The sequence below is a fragment of the Nerophis lumbriciformis genome, linkage group LG06 (assembly GCF_033978685.3).
Source record: "Nerophis lumbriciformis linkage group LG06, RoL_Nlum_v2.1, whole genome shotgun sequence".
NCBI classification, from domain to species: domain Eukaryota; kingdom Metazoa; phylum Chordata; class Actinopteri; order Syngnathiformes; family Syngnathidae; genus Nerophis; species Nerophis lumbriciformis.
In genome coordinates this window covers 5,947,749-5,970,950 of record NC_084553.2, presented here as the reverse complement: position 1 = coordinate 5,970,950, position 23,202 = coordinate 5,947,749, and positions in this window count along the sequence as shown.

Genomic DNA, 23,202 nt, shown 5'->3' with positions numbered 1-23,202 from the left:
CAAGTGGTGGAGAAGTGTATTACAACTGAGCACGGATGAGAAACTGATACATTTTGGCGGCCCAACAATGGCCCCCGGCCCTATGGTTAAGAAACACTGACTTGGATGACATTATTGTCACATTTGTGTAGTTCTCAACACAAAGGGCCTCCAGCTTGTGCATGAAAGAGTTGTATTTGCTGGTGTTTTGGGACAGGTAAAAGGTAAAATGGTCAGACAGGTGCAATAACCGCACTTTAAAATCTTTGAAGGCGCATCTTGAGAGGAGAAAAAGAAAAAAGGAAAACATCATGAAAGGGAGACGTGATGAGCTTCAAGGACGCCGTCTCTTTGCTCCGTCTGCCTCCGACTCCTGGCGGTAACCCCCGGGGGTTTTTTTTTCTGGATGGAAGCGGCCCTCGTCGGGGGTCGCCCCGAGAGCGCTGCGGGCGAGTGTCGCTCCCCATCGGACGCCACTTGTAAAGCGCCGTGCATGTTGCAAAAATAAACACGTCACGCGCCGGCGTCTTGAGAGGCCTTTTTTTATTTATTTTTTTATTTCTCCCCCAGTTTGCCCCCCGACCAGCTTTTCAACTCTCTGACTTTGACAAAGTCTGAGAATCTTTGCCACGTGTGATCACTTTGCACAAACACAACTCTGGCTGCTTCTTGTGCAAACAAAACACGCAAAATATGCAATAATTCCCCCCTCAAAAAACGTCAAAGGGGAATATTTGATGTAAAGTAATTGGAGCCTTAAATAGGTCAATATGTCATAACATTGATTTTAATGCATTATTATGTTTTGAAGAATGAGGGGTTTTTTTTCTCCTCTCTGAGTAGGCCACCTTAACGTGGTAGAGGAGTTTGCGTGTCCCAATGATCCTAGGACATACTTGCCAACCTTGAGACCTCCAATTTCGGGAGGTGGGGGGTGGGTGCGGGGGGCGTGGTTGGGGGCGTGGTTAAGAGGGGAGGAGTATATTTACAGCTAGAATTCACCAAGTCAAGTATTTCATACATATATATATATATATATATATATATATATATATATATGTATGTGTGGGAAAAAAAATCACAAGACTACTTCATCTCTACAGGCCTGTTTCATGAGGGGGTTCCCTCAATCATCAGGAGATTTTAATGGGAGCATTCACATACCATGGTTTATATAGGGCACAGAGTGGGTGGGTACAGGCTGGCGTAGGGGCGTGGTGATTGGCTCATGTGTTATACCTAGGAGGTGTTTCCGTCTGTGGCGGCATGCTGATACAATTTCGCTGCGCTTGTTGAGGGATGACAGGTCTGGACGGTAAATAATAAACAGTTTCTCTTTCAAGCATAGGTTGCATCTTTTATTACCACTATTGTAAGGTGTGCTGGATGCAAGAATTTGCCATGTTATTGAATATTCAACATTATTGTCTTTGAGGTCCCAAATGTGTTTGCTGAGTTCTGTGGTATTTCGCAGGTTTTTGTTCCTGAAAGAAGCCTTGTGATTGTTCCATCTGGTTTTGAATTCTCCCTCGGTTAATCCTACATATGTGTCGGATGTGTTAATGTCCTTGCGTATTACCTTAGATTGGTAGACAACTGATGTTTGTAAGCACCCCCCGTTGAGAGGGCAATCAGGTTTCTTTCGACAGTTACATCCTTTGTTGGTTTTGGAGTTGCTCTGTCTGGGGGTCGACGGCTCATTTGCAATTGTTTTGTTGTGGTTTGAGATGATTTGTCGTATATTGTTCATGCAGCTGTAGCTCAATTTAATGTTGTTCTTGTTGAATACTTTTCTTATTCAATAACATGGCAAATTCTTGCATCCAGCACACCTTACAATAGTGGTAATAAAAGATGCAACCTATGCTTGAAAGAGAAACTGTTTATTATTTACCGTCCAGACCTGTCATCCCTCAACAAGCGAAGCGAAATTGTAACAACATGCCGCCATAGACGGAAACACCTCCTAGGTAACACATGAGCCAATCACCACGCCCCTAGGCCAGCCTGTACCCACCCACTCTGTGCCCTATATAAACCATGGTATGCGAATGCTCCCATTAAAATCTCCTGATGATTGAGGGTACCCCCCTCATGAAACAGGCCTGTAGAGATGAAATAGTCTTGTGATTTTTTTCCCACACATACATATATTGCGCTCTACTACGGTATCGAGCACTATTTTTTGGATAACCTTATTAAGACATATATATATATATATATATATATATATATATATATATATATATATATATATATATTAGAGATGCGCGGATAGGCAAATATTTCATCCGCAACCGCATCAGAAAGTCGTCAACCATCCGCCATCCACCCGATGTAACGTTTGATCAGAACTGCACCCGCCCGCCATCCGCCCGCACCCGCCCGTTGTTATATATCTAATATAGACGATGCAAGGCGTTAGTGAGGCATACCTGCCAACTACTCCGGTTTTCCCGTAATTCGTACGGTTTTCATCAACCTATTCCGGGTTACGGTTGCAGTGATAAAAAATACGGTTTTTCATTAATTTAAAAAAAAAAAAGGGTGAAAACTACGCGAATTGCACCTTGTGCAGACAAGATTTTTTGATCGGACACGGAGGAATTAGCGATGTAAAAGACCACGTTGGGACAAAAAAACACAAGTCTAATGCCGTTGCTAGCGATACAAGTGGAAAACTTTCAACGTTTTTCGTCGCCCAAACAGATTCTTTGGATGTGATAAATGCCGAAGTTTTATTTACGGAGGCAATAATTGAGCATGGACTTCCAATCGCACTGGCTGATCACATGGGACAGTTAAATGTTTGTAATGCAACCTTTAAAAATCATTACGCGGTGATCGCGATCCCAAAAATAAACTTTTCTTGCATGATAATGTCCAGAAAAATTCGCTTTATATTACTATAGAGTCCTTTTAACGAATGAGTTTGATGGTTTATCACAAACCTTAAATGAAAGAAGTCCTTTGTTCTCCTGCACCGCATGCACTTTGGCCTTGCTTCGTGTTTGGTGCGCAATCCTGTCGGCTGTATTTCACAGCACGACATACTGTTAAAAGTGTTTATACTATTTATGCTTTCAAGTCCAAGTTGAAGAAATCTTGTTAAATGTTGACAGCATAACTACCAAAATACAGAAGTATGTCCTTAATATTTTTGCAGTGCTATTTCTGTTGAAAAGTTAAAATGATTACATTAGAGATGTGATGTGCCACTTTTCAAGTGTCTGATGGCTTCAATTAATTGTCATTAATTTTTCATATTTTGAATTCTTTTGAAAGGCTTACAAAAAAACTACATTTGAATTGTAATTCCATGCTATTGACAGGACTAATAATTTTAATGAAGTTAGCTTACCATGTTTACAGTATGATAATTGTGATAGAAATGTGAATTTTAGGCACAGAATATTTTTTTACAATTGAACAAGGCAGTAGATTATACAAGCTTGGACAGAAAGTTAATAATGACACCAATTTTTTTTTAATGGAATTGTTTAGTACTGTTTTACCATTTGTTTACTGTAAAAAGTGTTTATACTGTTTATACTTTCAATTAACAAATTGAAGTCTTGTGAAAGGTTGACAGAATAACTGGCATTGACTGTCAAAATAATTTCAAACTATTGAAGTTAGCTTACAGAATAAACATGTCAATCAACCCATATGATTTTTGCTGTAATATTATTGTTTTGAAAAGTCACTGTGACTGATAGAAAAGTGATGGTTTTAGCAACATTTTAACCTGTCTGAATGCTAATAATCATTTTGCGTCGGGGGGCGAAGCCCTGAACCCTCCACCAGGACTTTGTCCTGGACCTACCGGGGCCTGCGGCCCTTGGACCCTGGCTACTAGGTTTTTCTGATTTCAAAAGTTGGCAGGTATGGTGAGGTTATAAAGCTTTTGCCTGTTAAAGAAAGGAGACTGATCCAATGCATCACAGACATTCGCGTGCCACGCTGTCACGGCCCAGACGCACACCAGTGCGCAATCATATGGGAGCCGCGCTGCGCGCACCTCCAAGCGCGTCTCGCTGCCGGCGACGGCCGGGTTTGGGCCCGACGCTCCAGCGCCATCCATTTTCAGGGCTAGTTGATTCGGCAGGTGGGTTGTTACACACTCCTTAGCGGGTTCCGACTTCCATGGCCACCGTCCTGCTGTCTATATCAACCAGGGTGAGCCCCACCCCTTTCGTGAGCGCACTGCGCGCGGAGTGACCCCTGTTACGCGCCCCCGGCAACAGGGGTGGCGGGCAGGTAAGCTGCGCGGGCGGGAGCGCGCGGAGTGACCCCTGTTACGAGCCCCCGGCCACGGGGGTGGCGGGCAGGTAAGCTGCTTACCTGCTGCGCGTGATGCCGGCCGCGGCGAAGGCGGACGAGGCGGGGTGTCGGTGCGGTGGGCGCGGTGGTGACCCTGGACGTGCGTCGGGCCCTTCTCGCGGATCGCCTCACCTACGGCTCCCGGTGGGGCCCTCTCGGGGGAAGGGGCCTCGGTCCCGGACCCCGGCGAGGCGTCCCTTCTCCGCTCCGTAAAAGTGTCCATCTCTTCTTTTTTTTTTTCTTCTGTTGTGGCATATGCTGCAGGTGCCTGCTCGTTTTTCGTATGTGGGTAACAACATTTAACTATGTATATATATTTCCCAATTGGTTTAACTGCCACCCGCCTGAATCTATTTAAAATCTTTTTTTTTTTTATTTCAACCGCCCGACCCGACCCGCGGATAAAATCTTTTTTTTTTTTATTTCAACCGCCCGACCCGACCCGCGGATAAAATCTAATTTTTTTTTATTTCACCCGCCCGATCCGCGGATAATCCGCGGACTCCGCGGTTGTGCCCGCAAACCGCGCTTCTCTAATATATATATATATATATATATATATATATATATATATATATATATATATATATATATATATACATATATATATATATACACACATAACACTCATCTACTCATTGTTGAGTTAAGGGTTTGAATTGTCCATCCTTGTTCTATTCTCTGTCACTATCTTTCTAACCATGCTGAACACCCTCTCTGATGATGCATTGCTGTGTGGCACGCACACAAGTGCTTTCATCAAATGCACTAGATGGCAGTATTGTCCTGTTTAAGAGTGTCACAACATCGCTGTTTACGGCAGACGGACTGCTTTACTGTAGACGTTCTTTATATTGTGGGAAAGCGGACTCAGGTCCGCATGGAGCTGGATGGGGGCGTGGCCTCCAGCTCCGCTTGAATTTCGGGAGATTTTCGGGAGAAAATTTGTCCCGGGAGGTTTTTCGGGAGAGGCGCTGAATTTCGGGAGTCTCCCGGAAAATCTGGGAGGGTTGGCAAGTATGTCCTAGGAGCTATGTTGTCCGGGGGCGTTATGCCCCCTGGTAGGGTCTCCCAAGACAAATTGGTCCTAGGTGAGGGATCAGACAAAGAGCAGCTCGAAGACCTCTATGAAGATTACAAACATAGGACCCAGATTTCCCTCGCCTGGACGCGGGTCACCGGGGCCCCCCTCTGGAGCCAGGCCCGGAGGTGGTATGTTAGCATGCTAACTTTAGCATTCAACCATGCTAGCAATGACGTGCTAACCTTTCTAGCTAATTGTACACTTTTTTTGTTTAATTCCGCAGCCTTACAACTTAGAGTCATATAACTTGGTATGTGAAAGATGCTACCTGTTAGCATGCTAACATTTACATGCTAACTCTTTCAGCTAATTTCACTCTTTTTTCTCTAATTCCACTGCCATACACATTAGAGTCATATAACTCGGTATGTGACAAACTCTGTATGTTAGCATGCTAACTTTAGCATTCAACCATGCTAGCAATGGCGTGCTAACCTTTCTAGCTAATTGTACACTTTTTTGTCTAATTCCGCAGTCTTACAACTTAGAGTCATATAACTTGGTATGTTAAAGATGCTACCTATTAGCATGCTAACATTTACTTGCCAACTCTTTCAGCTAATTTCACACTTTTTTCTCTAATTCCACTGACATACACTTTAGAGTCATATAACTCGGTATGTGACAAACTCTATATGTTAGCATGCTAACGTTAGCATGCTAACTTTTTTAAGCTAATTTAACTCTTTTTTTTCTCTATTTCCACTGCCATACACTTTAGAGTCATATAACTCGGTATGTGACAAACTCTGTATGTTAGCATGCTAACTTTAGCATTCAACCATGCTAGCAATGGCGTGCTAACCTTTTGAGCTAATTGTACACTTGTTTGTCTAATTCCGCAGCCTTACAACTTAGAGTCATATAACTTGGTATGTGAAAGATGCTACCTGTTAGCATGCTAACATTTACTTGCTAACTCTTTCAGCTAATTTCACACTTTTTTCTCTAATTCCACTGCCATACACTTTAGAGTCATATAACTCGTTATGTGACAAACTCTATTCGTTAGCATGCTAACGTTAGCATGCTAACTTTTTTAAGCTAATTTAACTCTTTTTTTCTCTATTTCCACTGCCATACACATTAGAGTCATATAACTCGGTATGTGACAAACTCTGTATGTTAGCATGCTAACTTTAGCATTCAACCATGCTAACAATGGCGTGCTAACTTTTCTAGCTAATTGTACACTTTTTTGTCTAATTCCGCAGCCATACACTTTAGAGTCATATAACTTGGTATGTGAAAGATGCTACCAGTTAGCATGCTAACATTTACATGCTAACTCTTTCAGCTAATTTAACACTTTCTTCTCTAATTCCACTGCCATACACTTTAGAGTCATATAACTCGGTATGTGACAAACTCTATATGTTAGCATGCTAGCGTTAGCATGCTAACTTTTTTAAGCTAATTTAACTCTTTTTTTTCTCTATTTCTACTGCCAGACACATTAGAATCATATAACTCGGTATGTGACAAACTCTGTATGTTAGCATGCAAACTTTAGCATTCAACCATGCTAGCAATGGCGTGCTAACCTTTCTAGCTAATTGTACACTTTTTTGTCTAATTCCGCAGCCTTACAACTTAGAGTCATATAACTTGGTATGTGAAAGATGCTACCTGTTAGCATGCTAACATTTACTTGCTAACTCTTTCAGCTAATTTCACACTATTTTTCTATAATTCCACTGACATACACTTTAGAGTCATATAACTCGGTATGTGACAACCTCAAATATGTTAGCATGCTAACGTTAGCATGCTAACTTTTTTAAGCTAATTTAACTCTTTTTTTTCTCTATTTCCACTGCCATACACATTAGAGTCACATAACTCGGTATGTGACAAACTCTGTATGTTAGCATGCTAACTTTAACATGCAACCCTGCTAGCAATGACGTGCTAACCGTTCTAGCTAAATGTACACTTTTTTGTTTAATTCCGCAGCCTTACAACTTAGAGTCATATAACTTGGTATGTTAAAGATGCTACCTGTTAGCATGCTAACATTTACATGCTAACTCTTTCAGCTAATTTCACACTTTTTTTCTCTAATTCCACTGCCATACACATTAGAGTCATATAACTCGGTATGTGACAAACTCTGTATGTTAGCATGCTAATTTTAGCATTCAACCATGCTAGCAATGGCGTGCTAACCTTTCTAGCTAATTATACACTTTTTTGTCTAATTCCGCAGCCTTACAACTTAGAGTCTTATAACTCGGTATGTGAAAGATGCTACCTGTTAGCATGCTAACATTCACATGCTAACTCTTTCAGCTAATTTCACACTTTTTTCTCTAATTCCACTGCCATACACTTTAGAGTCATATAACTCGGTATGTGACAAACTCTGTATGTTAGCATACTAACTTTAGCATTCAACCATGCTAGCAATGTCGTGCAACCGTTCCAGCTAATTGTACACTATTTTTGTTTAATTCCGCAGCCTTACAACTTAGAGTCATATAACTTGGTATGTGAAAGATGCTACCTGTTAGCATGCTAACATTTGCATGCTAACTCTTTTAGCTAATTTCACACTTTTTTCTCTAATTCCACTGCCATACACTTTAGAGTCATATAACTTGGTATGTGAAAGATGCTACCTGTTAGCATGCTAACATTTACATGCTAACTCTTTCAGCTAATTTCACACTTTTTTCTCTAATTCCACTGCCATGCACTTTAGAGTCATATAACTCGGTATGTGACAAACTCTATATGTTAGCATGCTAATGTTAGCATGCTAACTTTTTAAAGCTAATTTTATTTTATTTTTTTCTATTTCCACAACCATGCACCTTACAGTCATACAACTTGGTATGTGACACACGATTAGCATGCTCACATCAGCATGCTACCTTTTTGAGCTATTTTTTGCAACCGTTACCCTATCATCACATAACTTGGTATGCAACACTTGTTAACTTTTAGCATTCTACTCTAACATTTTCGATGCGTGGCCGACTCCCCTGGGCTGGTTCGCGCTCTACCTCCCAACTATTCCCGGGAAAGGCACAAGGAAGTAGGAGGAGACTTGTAGAGTGCCACCGCCGCCGCTCTCTGGCAAAACATTGGACTTGATCCAGCGCAGTGGTATGCACACAATCATCGCAACAGGATGGGGCTTCCATTCAAGGGAGCCAATTGGTTTCCCGTGATTTATAGGACAGTTAAAGGGAGCGTTAAACATGATTTGTTTCATCCCAAGTCTTATCCGCCATCAGGGGAAATCTCACCCGGCGACATTGTTCCCTGATAAAATGTACTCGTAACAGAAGGCTCCCCGTCACGCCGAGAGTAAATTATTCACATGTATTTATATTTGATGTCACTTTTTTTTTTCCAGTACATTATTCACATCAAGGCTTTTTGAAGTAGCGTCGGTCTTGGAAACCCAGAATAATCTCTCTTTGGAGTCCGGAGCGTAAATTGATTATTCCAAAATGTGACGGAAAAGCTTTCAGCTCAGCTGCAAAACTACAACTACTCATGGCATTAAGTTCAAAACAAGATGATGCCATTGAAGGACAAAATAATCATAATCAACCCTCGTGGATCCCCCAAATGTGATAAAGATTATTGGTCCCCAAAGGGACCCAAAAAGGGTTCCAGCCATAAAAGTGTCAAGAGTAAGTAATGTGTGATTTACTTCATGCAATACCTTTTGCATTATATTAATTTATTTTGTAAAGTTTTTACTTTTTTTTTATGTCATCGTCTGAAATAAATAAATAAATAAATAAAAAATAAAAATAAAAGAGAAAAAGAGTAAGTCGTATTTTTATTGTTTTTTACTTCCAATGCCTAAATGTCTATGTGGAGGGGGGCGTGGCCTGCTGCGGAACGGTGTCAGATTCAAACATTGATGACATTCTAATAATCAAGACAAGAAGCAAGGAATCGTGCAGAGACAGAGTTCAATTTAGCTCATGAGAAGACACGTGTTTTGGGCTGTATTCTAGTTTGCAGATCCAAACTGCGTTCTAAAAGTCAATCAATGTTTATTTATATAGCCCTAAATCGCAAGTGTCTCAAAGGGCTGCACAAGCCACAACGACAACCTCGGTACAAAGCCCACATAAGGGCAAGGAAAAACCTCACCCCAGTGGGACGTCGATGTGAATGACTATGAGAAACCTTGGAGAGGACCGCATATGTGGGTAACCCCCCCCCCCCCCCCCCCCCCCCTCTAGGGGAGACCGAATGCAATGGATGTCGAGTGGGTCTGGCATAATATTGTGAGAGTCCAGTCCATAGTGGATCCAACATAATAGTAAGAGTCCAGTCCATAGTGGGGCCAGCAGGACACCATCCCGAGCGGAGACGGGTCAGCAGTGCAGAGATGTTCCCAGCCGATGCACAAGCAAGCGGTCCACCCCGGGTCCCGACTCTGGACAGCCAGCACTTCATCCATGGCCACCGGACCTGTATGCCCCCCCCTCCACAAGGAAGAGGGGAGCAGAGGAAGTCTAGCCCGTGTGCTTCCTCTCTTTATTTGGAAGGTCCCTGTTATGTCACTGAAGCTGTCGCTGAGGGAAGGGGGTAATCTCGACGACTCCAGTTGGACACAATATATGACTATACAAAAATGCAAAAGTGTTGACGCTGGTGATATCACCTTGTCTCTGCTCTGTCTGCGTCACGGCGGTGTTCGGCCTTGGCAGTCAGCAGGCCGAGTCTGGACACAACACTGATAGAAACGGCTGGCAATCTTTTAGAAAAAAAAATATATAACTTGAGCACAATAGCTAACAACTTTAGCAACGGACTTTAAGCATACTGAAGTTGTGTGATAACTTTACACATAATTATTCTAACATTCCCCTCCTGTTTATCACATAACTTCCCCAGCATCTTCTTATCCCTACTAACGTTTTCTTGCGATGTGTGTCAGGACCGGCCTCGAAGACAGCGACTGGTGCGTAGATGGCCCAGGTGGGCCTTGTTATCTAATCACCTGGCCGCCTTTATTAGCAGCAGCCGTGATGAGACGAGTAGTTGGAGTTGGAGGTGACGCAGACGGAGAGCAAGACACTTTGCTGAAAAAGCAAAAGACTGTGCACCATTTGATGAAAATAAAACAGTGTTATACCCTATCTCCTGGCAGTGTGTGGTGGTCTGAAGAACCCACTAGAGGGCAACCTCTACAGTCTATTACAGGGCCAAAAATTGACAATTTTAAGCCATTTTGATAATTTCCTTTCTGTAAATCAATACAAAATATAGATTTTTTTTTTTCAAGATTTAGGGCTCCCCTCAAGTTTAGTTTGGGGCGCCCTAAAGGGTCTCAGTCATAAAAAAATTGTAAAAATAAGTCCAATTATTGTATTTTTATTTATTTTACACAACGTTTTAATTTCCAGATGAACTCGAGGTCTATCTATCGATTTTTTGCCCTTAAAAATAATTGGTCAAAACCCTGATTTTTATGGCAAAAACACAAAATATGCAATATTCCCCTCCCAAAAAAAATTCAAAGTGAATCAACAGGAATCAATTCAATAAGTTTATTGAATCTGATGAATGGGTGGAATGTGTATGCTACTCTGAGTGAAAGGTGTAAGACGATGTGTAAAATTAACCATGGCCATATAACCAGAGGCTCTTCAGAAAAAAAGGGGCAAGGCGAGAAGGCAGTCCGTGGGCAGGCAAGGGGTCGGGGATCGAGGATCGAGGGAGGCGGTCCAGAATCCAGAGGGAAGTCGAGGCACACAGCTCGATCGCGGGGAACACAAATGACACAAGACACGGTAACAGGGAAGGCACAGAGAGAGAGAGAGCAAGTATGTGGAAGGGAGTGAACTACGTTCCGGCGCTGGATCTTCGGGTCCGCTGGTCTTTATGCTGTCTGTCTTCATTCGTCCCTGGCGTGCTTCTAGCGGAGTTGCAGCAAAAGACACGAGGAATTGCGCATGCAAAAAAAAAATAAAAAAATTGCAAAATACATAAATATAACATGTTATTATGAATGTGAAAGATACTACATTACAAAAAAGGTTACAGTATGTGTATAACATGATGACAAATGTGTTTGGATGTTTTCTAGAGCGCTTGATAGGCGAATGCATTGTTAACTTTTTTTTCATTGAAACTTTTATTAGTAGATTGCACAGTGAAGTACATATTCCGTACAATTGACCACTCAATGGTAACACCCCAATACGTTTTTCAACTTGCTTAAGTCGGGGTCCACTTAAATTGACTCATGATACAGATATATACTATCAGATATATACTATCATCATAATACAGTCATCACACAAGTTAATCATCAGAGTATATACATTGAATTATTTACATTATTTACAATCCGGGGTGTGGGATGTGGAGGAGGGGAGGGTAGGTTTGGTTGATATCATCACTTCAGTCATCAACAATTGAGAACAGAGAAATGGACATTGAAACAGTGTAGGTCTGACTTGGTAGGATATGTACAGCAAGTAGTGGACACACAGAGAGAGATCAGAAAGCATAAGAACAAGTATCTACATTTGATTATTTACATTTGATTATTTACAATCCGGGTGTGACGATCGGTCACTTCATTTCGGTTTGTTTCCATGTTTTTGTATTTACTTCCTGTCAGTGCTCTTATTTTGTTATAATTCCTGTTTGTTCCGCTGAGCACTGTTTTCTCCTCACCTGCCGTTGATTGGCAGCCTGTCCACACCTGCTGCCAATCAGCATATGTCTATTTATGTTTTCTCTCGAGCACTCCTCAGTGCTCGACGATAGACTATGTTAGGAACTGTTGTATGCAAGACTGCTACATTTCTCTGTTGTTTTATTATTAAAATCATCTTACCTGCTCATCCTCCTCCTGGTTCTTGCATCTTGGGGTCACACAAACGGCAGCCATGCGAGTTCCTCACAGTATCGTCGAGCCAGAAGATTGTGTCCTCGCGAGAACCCCTGTTGGCGATGCACAGCCGACCTTCTGGACCGCACAATTTTTGGAGGACTTAAAAGCCAGGTTTGTGCGGTCCCAGCCCACAGCAGGCTCGGACCTTTCCTCTCCGCCTCGACCGCCGGTTCCGGCTCTCCGACCGGCAAGGCCACCGCCGCCTTCGCTCCTCCCGGCTCGGCCGCCGGTTCCGGCTCTCCGACCGGCTAGGCCACCGCCGCCTTCGCTCTTCCCAGCTCGGCCGCCGGTTCCGGATCTCCGACCGGCGCGGCCACTGCCGCCATCTTCCCCGTCGCCTGCTGTGCATCCTGTCCCGGCTCCACGGCAATCGCCTGTGCCAGCGCGCCGATCACCGGTTCCCACACCGCGTCGCACGCCAGTCGCAGCCCCGCGTCTTACGCCGGTCGCGGCGCCACCACGACCAACACCGGCTGAGTGCCAAGCACCCGTTCCTGCTCCAAGGCAGCTTCCAGCAGCTGCACCACGGCTGCTATCCCTTCCAGCACCCGCTCATCCTGCCAGTCCGGCGAAGGCTCCAGTGGAGCCCACCGTGATGTCCTTCCTGGCCTCTTGCTGGGACTCGGCGAGGGACATGTCGTTTTCCCTCCTCCTGGCCCCCTTCCGCCCGTCCCTGGTTTTCGCACCAGGGGACATAAAAAACCTAGAACTCCTTCTCCCAGTGGTGGACGGCGTCTGGCATCCGCCTAGTGGAGGGGGGGCTACTACCAGCAGCAGTGCAGCCAAGCACACGCCGCTGTCATCCCCGCCATCGTCTCCTCCCACGGAGACATCATCGTCTCTTTCCACGGCGCCGCCACCTTCATCTTCTCTGGCGCGCCTTCGCACTACGCGGACATTTCCCGCGTCACCGGTGGGACTCCGCATGACACTGCCATCTTCCTGGTCGGCAGCAGATCCACCCTCAACCACATCGTCTCTGGCGGGCTTTCGCAAGGCGCCGCCATCTTCATGGTCATCATCATCGTCGCCACCAGCTGTGCGACCTCCTCCTCATCCGCCAAAGATGCGGCGGTGTTATGGACTTCATCCGCGCTGTCGGCAGCGATCTGCAGAACCTGCGTGTGGACCTTCGCAGCTGTTGGTGCTCAGGTACCACGCGCTTCCGCCTCCTTGTCGGCCACTAATGTGGCCGTTCCGTGGTCGCCCGCCTCGCCAGTTCCAGCGGCGTTCAACGCGTCGCTGCCACCTGACTTTCCCTCGCTGGCTGCGGGGACACTTGGCCTGGCGACCCTCCGCCATGTCCTCCCTCCTCCCTCCCGTAATTTTTGGACTTATTTCCGTTCTTGTTTCCAGGGAACATCTGGAATCTGTTCCTTGAGGGGGGGGGGGGGGGGGGGGGGGTCCTGTGACGATCTGTCACTTAATTTCGGTTTGTTTCCATGTTTTTCTATTTACTTCCTGTCAGTGCTCTTATTTTGTTATACTTCCTGTTTGTTCCGCTGAGCACTGTTTTCTCCTCACCTGCCGTTGATTGGCAGCCTGTCCACACCTGCTGCCAATCAACATATGTCTATTTATGTTTTCTCTCGAGCACTCCCCAGTGCTCGACGATAGACTATGTTAGGAACTGTTGTATGCAAGACTGCTACATTTCTCTGTTGTTTTATTATTAAAATCATCTTACCTGATCATCCTCCTCCTGGTTCTTGCATCTTGGGGTCACACAAACGGCAGCCATGCGAGTTCCTCACAAAATGCATTGTTATCTGACTCTTGCTAGTGTTTATTTACGAGTTAGAATGCATTGAGAGAAATAAACTAAATAAAGTTATGTGTTCCCCCTTTAATATAACAACTTGTGTTGGGTTCTGAGGTGTTTTGGCAAGAACTGATCCTGCACAGCCAATGAAAGTCGTCATCGTATCGGACTCCTGAGAGCGTTGTCTATTCAGTTATTCTTTAACTTTTTTTTTTTAGAAATGTCTTTGGCCCCCGTGAACCCACACAGATGTGTTATAGCGCCATTAATATTTCTGCTGGGCTTTGTGTTCAAACCCCCCAACCCCGGAGGATTAATAGAGCCCGGCTGTAAGCCCATCTCCAGCGTGTTTGGCCATTAGCCACGCGGGCATTAGCGCCAATCAGTATTCATGGGGCAAGCGTCGGTGTCACACAGCCATCAGGGAAATTTGCTGAGATACAAGGAACTCTCAGGAGCCATTAAGGCGTGACGTTCTCCGACGAGTCGATATATGACAGATTGATAAATGAACAAATTATCCGGCTTCATCCCGCGCGGGAGCCCGCGTACTCGCGCTCCGCCGTCAAAAAATCCAGACGTGTCACTTTCTTTCCGAAGGCTGTCCGCGCGGCACAACAGTCGTGGACGGACCGATTAATCACATGTCCATTGTGAGACTTGGCAGCTGACTCGGGTGTTGTTGATTTTCCCGGATCATGAGGAAAGGGCGGCTTTGAATGGAATGTTCCTTTAAAAGTGTGGTTTCTCCCGAGCTCGGCGTCGTATCCACGCCATGACCTACAAGCATACTTGCCAACCTTGAGACCTCCGATTTCGGGAGGTGGGGGGTGGGGGGCGTGGTCGGGGGTGGGGTGGGGGGCGTGGTTGGGGGCGTGTTTAAGATATATATATATATAAGAAATACTTGACTTTCAGTGAATTCTAGCTATATATATATATATATATATATATATATATATATATATATACATATATATATATATATATATATATATATATATATATTTTATTATATATATATATATATATATATAAAATAAATACTTGAATTTCAGTGTTCATTTATTTCATACTTGCCAACCTTGAGACCTCCGATTTCGGGAGGTGGGGGGTGGGGGCGTGGTCGGGGGTGGGGCAGGGCGTGGTTGGGGGCGTGGTTAAGAGGGGAGGAGTATATTGACAGCTAGAATTCACCAAGTCAAGTATTTCATACCTATATATATATACATATATATACATATATATATATCCTGAAATATGCAAACAAAACTGTGTTTAGATAATTGATACTTCAAACTTGCATAAATTAATCTTAAGGAATATAACATAACTTGGCTTCTGAGAGCTTCAAAATGTAATGAATAAAATGCTAAAGTTGTTGATAAACAAGCAATTATTTTAATACTTAAATATGGTCATTTTAAATGAATTATTATGCTAATTTAAAATTAATTATTTCAAATATGTTTATTTTAATGTATAATTCTAATGCCTGGATGTAATAAGGAGTCAGAAAAAATAAAAATAAAAATACAATAAATGTTGATGTTTTTAGCAAAAGATAGTAAAAATGTATTTAGTTTTTTTTTTTTTTAAATTAATAAATATATTTATTTTTAGGTAAGATAAACATAATAAAGAATTGATCTCTTGTCTGGATGATTTAGTTATTGTCACCCTGTTGTCCTCCCGTTGTGAAAAAAGGCTGTTCTCACTCAGGTCCGCATGGAGCTGGAGGGGGCGTGGCCTCCAGCTCCTGCTGAAAATCGGGAGATTTTCGGGAGAATATTTGTCCCGGGAGGTTTTCGGGAGAGGCGCTGAATTTCGGTAGTCTCCCGGAAAATTCGGGAGGGTTGGCAAGTATGCCTGCAAGTCCGAACCTCTGGAGCCGAACCACTGGTCCTTGCTTCTGGTCTTGTTGTGTTTGACTAAGGGAGATGACGGCAACAGACACCAGGGGTCTTAAATGTTCAATTATTTATTATATATATAGTCAATATATATAATAATAATGATAATAATAAACATGGAGCCAAACCACCGGTCCTTGCTTCCCGTGTTGTTATGTTTGACTAAGGGAGATGACGGCAACAGACACCAGGGGTCTTAAATGTTCAATTATTTATTATATATAACAGTGTTTTTCAACCTTTTTTTCAAAAAAAAAAAAACGGAGGCACACCACCAGCAGAAAAGGTTAAACAATGAAACTCCACCAGGTTGTTGTGACTTATTTTGAGTTTGTTGTTGTTTCCTGTGTTGTGCTTTAGTTCCTGTCTTGCGCTGTTATTTTGGTGACCCTTTCTGTTTTGTTGGTGTTCTCCTGTAGCAGCTTCACGCCTTCCTTTGAGTGCTATTGATCACACCTGCTTTGTTTTCGCAATCAAGACTCTTTAAGTTGTGCATACGCTATCCTTCTTTGTGGGGATATTGTGTCATGTCATGTACGGGATGTGCTTTGTGGACGCCGTCTTTGCTCCACACGCTGTAAGTTCTTGCTGTCGTCCAGAATTCTGTGTTTGTTGACTTTGTAGCCAGTTCAGTTTTACTTTTGTTTTACATAGCCATCCCTATGCTTCAGTGCCTTTTCCTAGCGGGACTTGCCTTGTTATTTTTTAGTTTAAGCGTTACATACCTTTTTACCTGCACGCTGTCTCCCGCTGTGCTCTGCATATTGGGATCACGACAAACCATCCTCGACATGTTCCGACTTCTACAAAGCAATGCTGCCACCTACTGATATGGAGTATTACAAGATTACCCTGCCAAGCTCTACACAGCACAGGCACTAGACAACGGCACATTATTATGATTATTGATTTGCAAAAAATATTTTTTGGACCAATTAGGTGAAGTTGCATAATTTCCCACGGCACACCAGACAATATCTCACGGCATACTAGTGTGCCGCGGCATAGTGGTTGAAAATCACTGATATATAAAGTCAATATATATATTAATAATAATAATAATAATAAACATGGAGCCAAACCACCGGTCCTTGCTTCCGGTGTTGTTATGTTTGACTAAGGGAGATGACGGCAACAGACACCAGGGGTCAGGAATGTTCAATCATTTATTATATATATAGTAAATATATATAATAATAATAATAAACTTGGAGCCAAACCACCGGTCCTTGCTTCCGGTCTTGTTATGTTTGACTAAGGAAGATGACGGCAACAGACACCAGGGGACAGGAATGTTCAATCATTTATTATATATATAGTCAATATATATAATAATAATAATAAACATGGAGCCAAACCACCGGTCCTTGCTTCCGGTCTTGTTATGTTTGACTAAGGGAGATGACGGCAACAGACACCAGGGGTCTTAAATGTTCAATTATTTATTATATATAAAGTCAATATATATAATAATAATAATAATAATAAACATGGAGCCAAACCACCGGTCCTTGCTTCCGGTCTTGTTGTGTTTGACTAAGGGAGATGATGGCAACAGACATCAGGGGTCAGGAATGTTCAATCATTTATTATATATATCGTAAATATATATAATAATAATAATAAACATGGAGCCAAACCACCGGTTCTTGCTTCCGGTCTTGTTTTGTTTGACTAAGGGAGATACCAGGGGACAGGAATGTTCAATCATTTATTATATATATAGTCAATATATATAATAATAAACATGGAGCCAAACCACTGGACCTTGCTTCCGGTGTTGTTATGTTTGACTAAGGGAGATGACGGCAACAGACACCAGGGGTCTTAAATGTTCAATTATTTATTATATATAAAGTCAATATATATAATAATAATAATAATAATAAACATGGAGCCAAACCACCGGTCCTTGCTTCCGGTCTTGTTGTGTTTGACTAAGGGAGATGATGGCAACAGACATCAGGGGTAATGAATGTTCAATCATTTATTATATATATCGTAAATATATATAATAATAATAATAAACATGGAGCCAAACCACCGGTTCTTGCTTCCGGTCTTGTTTTGTTTGACTAAGGGAGATACCAGGGGACAGGAATGTTCAATCATTTATTATATATATAGTCAATATATATAATAATAAACATGGAGCCAAACCACTGGACCTTGCTTCCGGTGTTGTTATGTTTGACTAAGGGAGATGACGGCAACAGACACCAGGGGTCTTAAATGTTCAATTATTTATTATATATAAAGTCAATATATATAATAATAATAATAATAATAAACATGGAGCCAAACCACCGGTCCTTGCTTCCGGTCTTGTTGTGTTTGACTAAGGGAGATGACGGCAACAGACACCAGGGGACAGGAATGTTCAATCATTTATTATATATATATAGTCAATATATATAATAATAATAATAAACATGGAGCCAAACCACCGGTCCTTGCTTCCGGTCTTGTTATGTTTGACTAAGGGAGCTGACGGCAACAGACACCAGGGGTCTTAAATGTTCAGTTATTTATTATATATAAAGTCAATATATATAATAATAATTATAATAATAATTAACATGGAGCCAAACCACCGGTCCTTGCTTCCGGTGTTGTTATGTTTGACTAAGGGAGATGACGGCAACAGACACCAGGGGTCTTAAATGTTCAATTATTTATTATATATAAAGTCAATATATATAATAATAATAATAATAATAATAAACATGGAGCCAAACCACCGGTTCTTGCGGTTAGGGCTAGGGTTTGGGGTGGGGTTAAGATTAGGGTTAGGGTTAGGGTTATGGTTAAGGTTAGGGTTAGGGTTAGGGTTAGGGTTAGGGTTAGGGTAAGGGTTAGGTTTAGGTTTGGGGTTGGGGTTAGGGTTAGGATTAGGATTAGGATTAGGGTTAGTGTTAGACATAAAGAAAAATAGTTGGTTAGGGTTAGGGCTATGGTTGGGGTTTAGGGTTAGGATTAGGTTTTGGGTTGGGGTTGGGCTTTTTTAAGAGTTAGGGTTAGAGTTGGGGTTGTGGTTGGGGTTAGGATTAGGGTTAGGGTTAGGGTTAGGTTTAGGATTAGGGTTAGGATTAGGATTAGGGTTAGGGTTAGGCATAAAGAAAGAGTTGGTTAGGTTTAGGGCTAGGGTTGGGGGTTGGGTTAAGATTATGGTTAGGGTTAGGGTTGGGGTTGGGGTTAGGGTTAGGGTTAGGTTTTGGGTTGGGGTTAGGGTTAGGGTTAGGATTATAATTAGGGTTAGTGTTAGGCATAAACAAAAATAATTGGTTAGAGTTAGGGCTATGGTCGGGGGTGGGGTTAGGATTGGGTTTAGGGTTAGGGTTGGGGTTGGGGTTGGGGTTGGGCTTTTTTAAGACTTAGTGTTAGGGTTAGGGTTGGGGTTGGGGTTAGGGTTAGGGTTAGGTTTGGGGTTGAGGTTTGGGTTAGGGTTAGGGTTAGGCTTGTCGATTACGTGCAGTGTCTTATATCATGGATTACGTGCAGTGATTTCTCCAGATTCTCTGAACCTTTTGATGATATTATAAACCGTAGATGGTGAAATCCCTAAATTGCTTGCAATAGCTGGTTGAGAAATGTTGTTCTTAAACAATTTGCTCAGGCATTTGTTGACAAAGTGGTGACCCTCGCCCCGTCCTTGTTTGTGAACGACTGAGCATTTCAATGAAGCTGCTTTTATAACCAATCAAGGCACCCACCTGTTCCCAATTAGTCATTTAATCTGGATAAGTGTCACCACTCAGCAACTATTAGGCGTAAAACGGGATGTTTGCTGACATACAACCCTTAAAAAACATGTGCTTTCACCTGGTAACAGATACTACATACGTAACATAAACAGTCGTTGAAACTAACACTCCAGGCCTCTTTGGGGCTCTATTCCCACATCTTAATGAGATGCGGCGTAATTTAGTCCGGAAATGTGTCACTACTTAGCAACTATTGTGCTGACACACAAACATTGAAAACATGTGTTTTTACCTGTTAACAGATACTACTTATGTAACCTAAACAGTCGTTGAAACTAACACTTCAGGCCCCTTGGGGGCTCTCTTCCCACATCTTAATGAGACGCGACATCATTTAGTCTGGACATGTACCACCACTAAGCAACTATTGGGCATAAAATGGGATGTTTGCTGACATACAACGATTGAAAACATGTGTTTTTACCTGTTAACAGATACTACATATGTAACATAAACAAAGTGGTGACCCTCGCCCTGTCCTTGTTTGTGAATGACTGAGCATTTCATGGAAGCTGCTTTTATACCCAATCATGGCACCCACCTGTTCCCAATTAGCCCGTTCACCTGTGGGATGTTCCCAATAAGTGTTTGATGAGCATTCCTCAACTTTGTCAGTCTTTTTTGCCACTTGTGCCAGCTTTTTTTGAAACATGTCGCAGGCATCAAATTCAAAATGAGCTAATATTTGCAAAGAATAACAACGTTTTCCAGTTTGAACGTTAAATATCTTGTCTTTGCAGTCTATTTGTCACGGCCAGGGCACATTGAATGTGCCCTCATCCTTGCACTCTGCTTGTCGCACCTCTCGACACGCCCACGCCCAGGGACGCCAGCTGCAATCATTCACCGGCAATCAGCGCACCTGCCTGTAATGAAGGAGCTGACTTCGTAAGCCTGCTCAACCGGCCATCCCTCGCCGGAATATAACTTTCTATTGACGTACCTTCCCTGTGTGCATCCCCGAGTCAAGCTGTGCGTCTTGTGTCTTATCTTCCCTGCCTCCCTCGTGCTTCCAGGTTCTCGACTCCTCGCTTGTCCCGGACTACGACGTCTCGCTCCTTCCTCTCAACCCCGCTTCCGCCCCTGGACAACCCTGGCTGCCTTGCCCTCGTCGGACAGCACCGCTCCTCTCAACACGCACCTCCAACATTTACGGTAAAACGCTCCAGTTAAATACTACACATAGTCTCACACCATACACACTCTTGGATTTTGTCACACACCATTCTATAGTTTATTAGTATTGTTTATTATTATATATATATTAACTATATATATAATAAATCATTAAACATTACGGCTCTCTGGTGTGTGTTGCCGTCAGCTCCCTCTGTCCAAACCATAACACTATTCAATAGTGATGGGTTGATGAGGCGTCATGAAGCGTTTCGACACATTGCAAAACTGTATTGATACTGTGTCGATACTGTGTCACTAAATACTGACATCTGCTGGACATTAAAAATCCCTACAGGCAACCTATGGACCGACTCAACTGACACTGATTTGATGCCCTAGTACAGGGGTCACCAACCTTTTTGAAACCAAAAACTACTTCTTGGGTACTGATTAATGCGAAGGGCTACCAGTTTGATACACACTTAAATAAATAAATATATTGTCATTTGTAAGTTACACGTAAGTGTGATTTAAACAAGAATAGCTAAATAAATAAATTTATATATATATAAAAATGGGTATTTCTGTCTGTCATTCCGTCGTACATTTTTTTTTCCTTTTACGGAAGGTTTTTTGTAGAGAATAAATGATGAAAGAAACACTTAATTGAACGGTTTAAAAGAGGAGAAAACACGAAAAAAAATTAAAATAACATTTTGAAACATAGTTTATCTTCAATTTCGACTCTTTAAAATTCAAAATTCAACCGACAAAAAGAAGAGAACAACTAGCTAATTTGAATCTTTTTGAAAAACTTAAAAAAAGAATTTATGGAACATCATTAGTAATTTTTCCTGATTAAGATACATTTTAGAATTTTGATGACATGTTTTAAATTGGTTAAAATCCAATCTGCACTTTGTTAGAATATTTAACAAATTGGACCAAGCTATATTTCTAACAAAGACAAATCAGTATTTCTTCTAGATTTTTCAGAACAACAATTTTAAAAGAAATTCAAAATACTTTGAAATAAGATTTAAATTTGATTCTACAGATTTTCTAGATTTGCCAGAATATTTTTTTTGAATTTTAATCATCGTAAGTTTGAAGAAATATTTCACAAATATTCTTCGTCGAAAAACCAGAGGCTAAAATATTTATTATTCTTTACAATAATAAAAAAAATAAAATTAAAAGGTAAAAAGGTATATTTGTTTAAAAATCCTAAAATCATTTTTAAGGTTGTATTTTTTCTCTAAAATTGTATTTCTAAAAGTAATAAGAAGCAAAGTAAAAAATAAATGAATATATTCAAACAAGTGAAGACCCATCCATCCATCCATTTTCTACCGCTTATTCCAAGTGAAGACCAAGTCTTTAAAATATTTTCTTGGATTTTCAAATTCTATTTGAGTTTTGTCTCTTTTAAAATTAAAAATGTCGAGCAAAGCGAGACCAGCTTGCTAGTAAATAAATACAATTTAAAAAATAGAGGCAGCTCACTGGTAAGTGCTGCTCTTTGAGCTATTTTTAGAACAGGCGAGCGGGCGACTGATCTGGTCCTTACGGGCTACCTGGTGACCGCGGGCACCGCGTTGGTGACCCCTGCCCTAGTATATACAATAATATAAACCAAGTCATTGTATTTCATTTAGTGTGAGGACCTCTCATATGGTTTTCTCCCCCTAAATGTATCTATTTATTCTTCAACAACTTGACGAATTCAGATATTTCCCAGAATTCCAAGTTTTCCAGGACATTTTTCCCATTGAAAATGAATTGACCATTTTTCAAACTGCCACCTTTTTCACATTTTTCAACCGATTCAAACTGTTCCAACTTCAAACTGTTTAGCCTTTTTGGGAATCGCAAGCTTTCCCTTGACAAATTTAGAAAATTCCCAGATTTCCCAGAATTCCAGGTTTTCCGGGACTTTTTTCCCATTCAAAATTAATTGACCATTTTTCAAACTTCCACATTTTTCAACCGATTCAAACTGTTCCAACTTCAAACTGTTCAGCCTTTTTGGGAATTGAAAGCTTTTCCCTTGACAAATTCCGAGATTTCCCAGAATTCTAGGTTTTCCGGGCCATTTTTCCCATTCAAAATGAATTGACCATTTTTCAAACTTCCACCTTTTTCACATTTTTCAACCGATTCAAACTGTTCCATCTTCAAACTGTTCAACCTATTCGGGAATGGCAAGCTTTCCCTTGACAAATTCCGAGATTTCCCAAAATTTCAAGTTTTCCGGGATCACATTTTCCGGGACATTTTTCCCATTCAAAATTAATTGACCATTTTTCAAACTTACAAGTTTTCAAATCTTCATTTAAATAAAAATATATATTTTTATCTTTTTAAGATACAGTCAA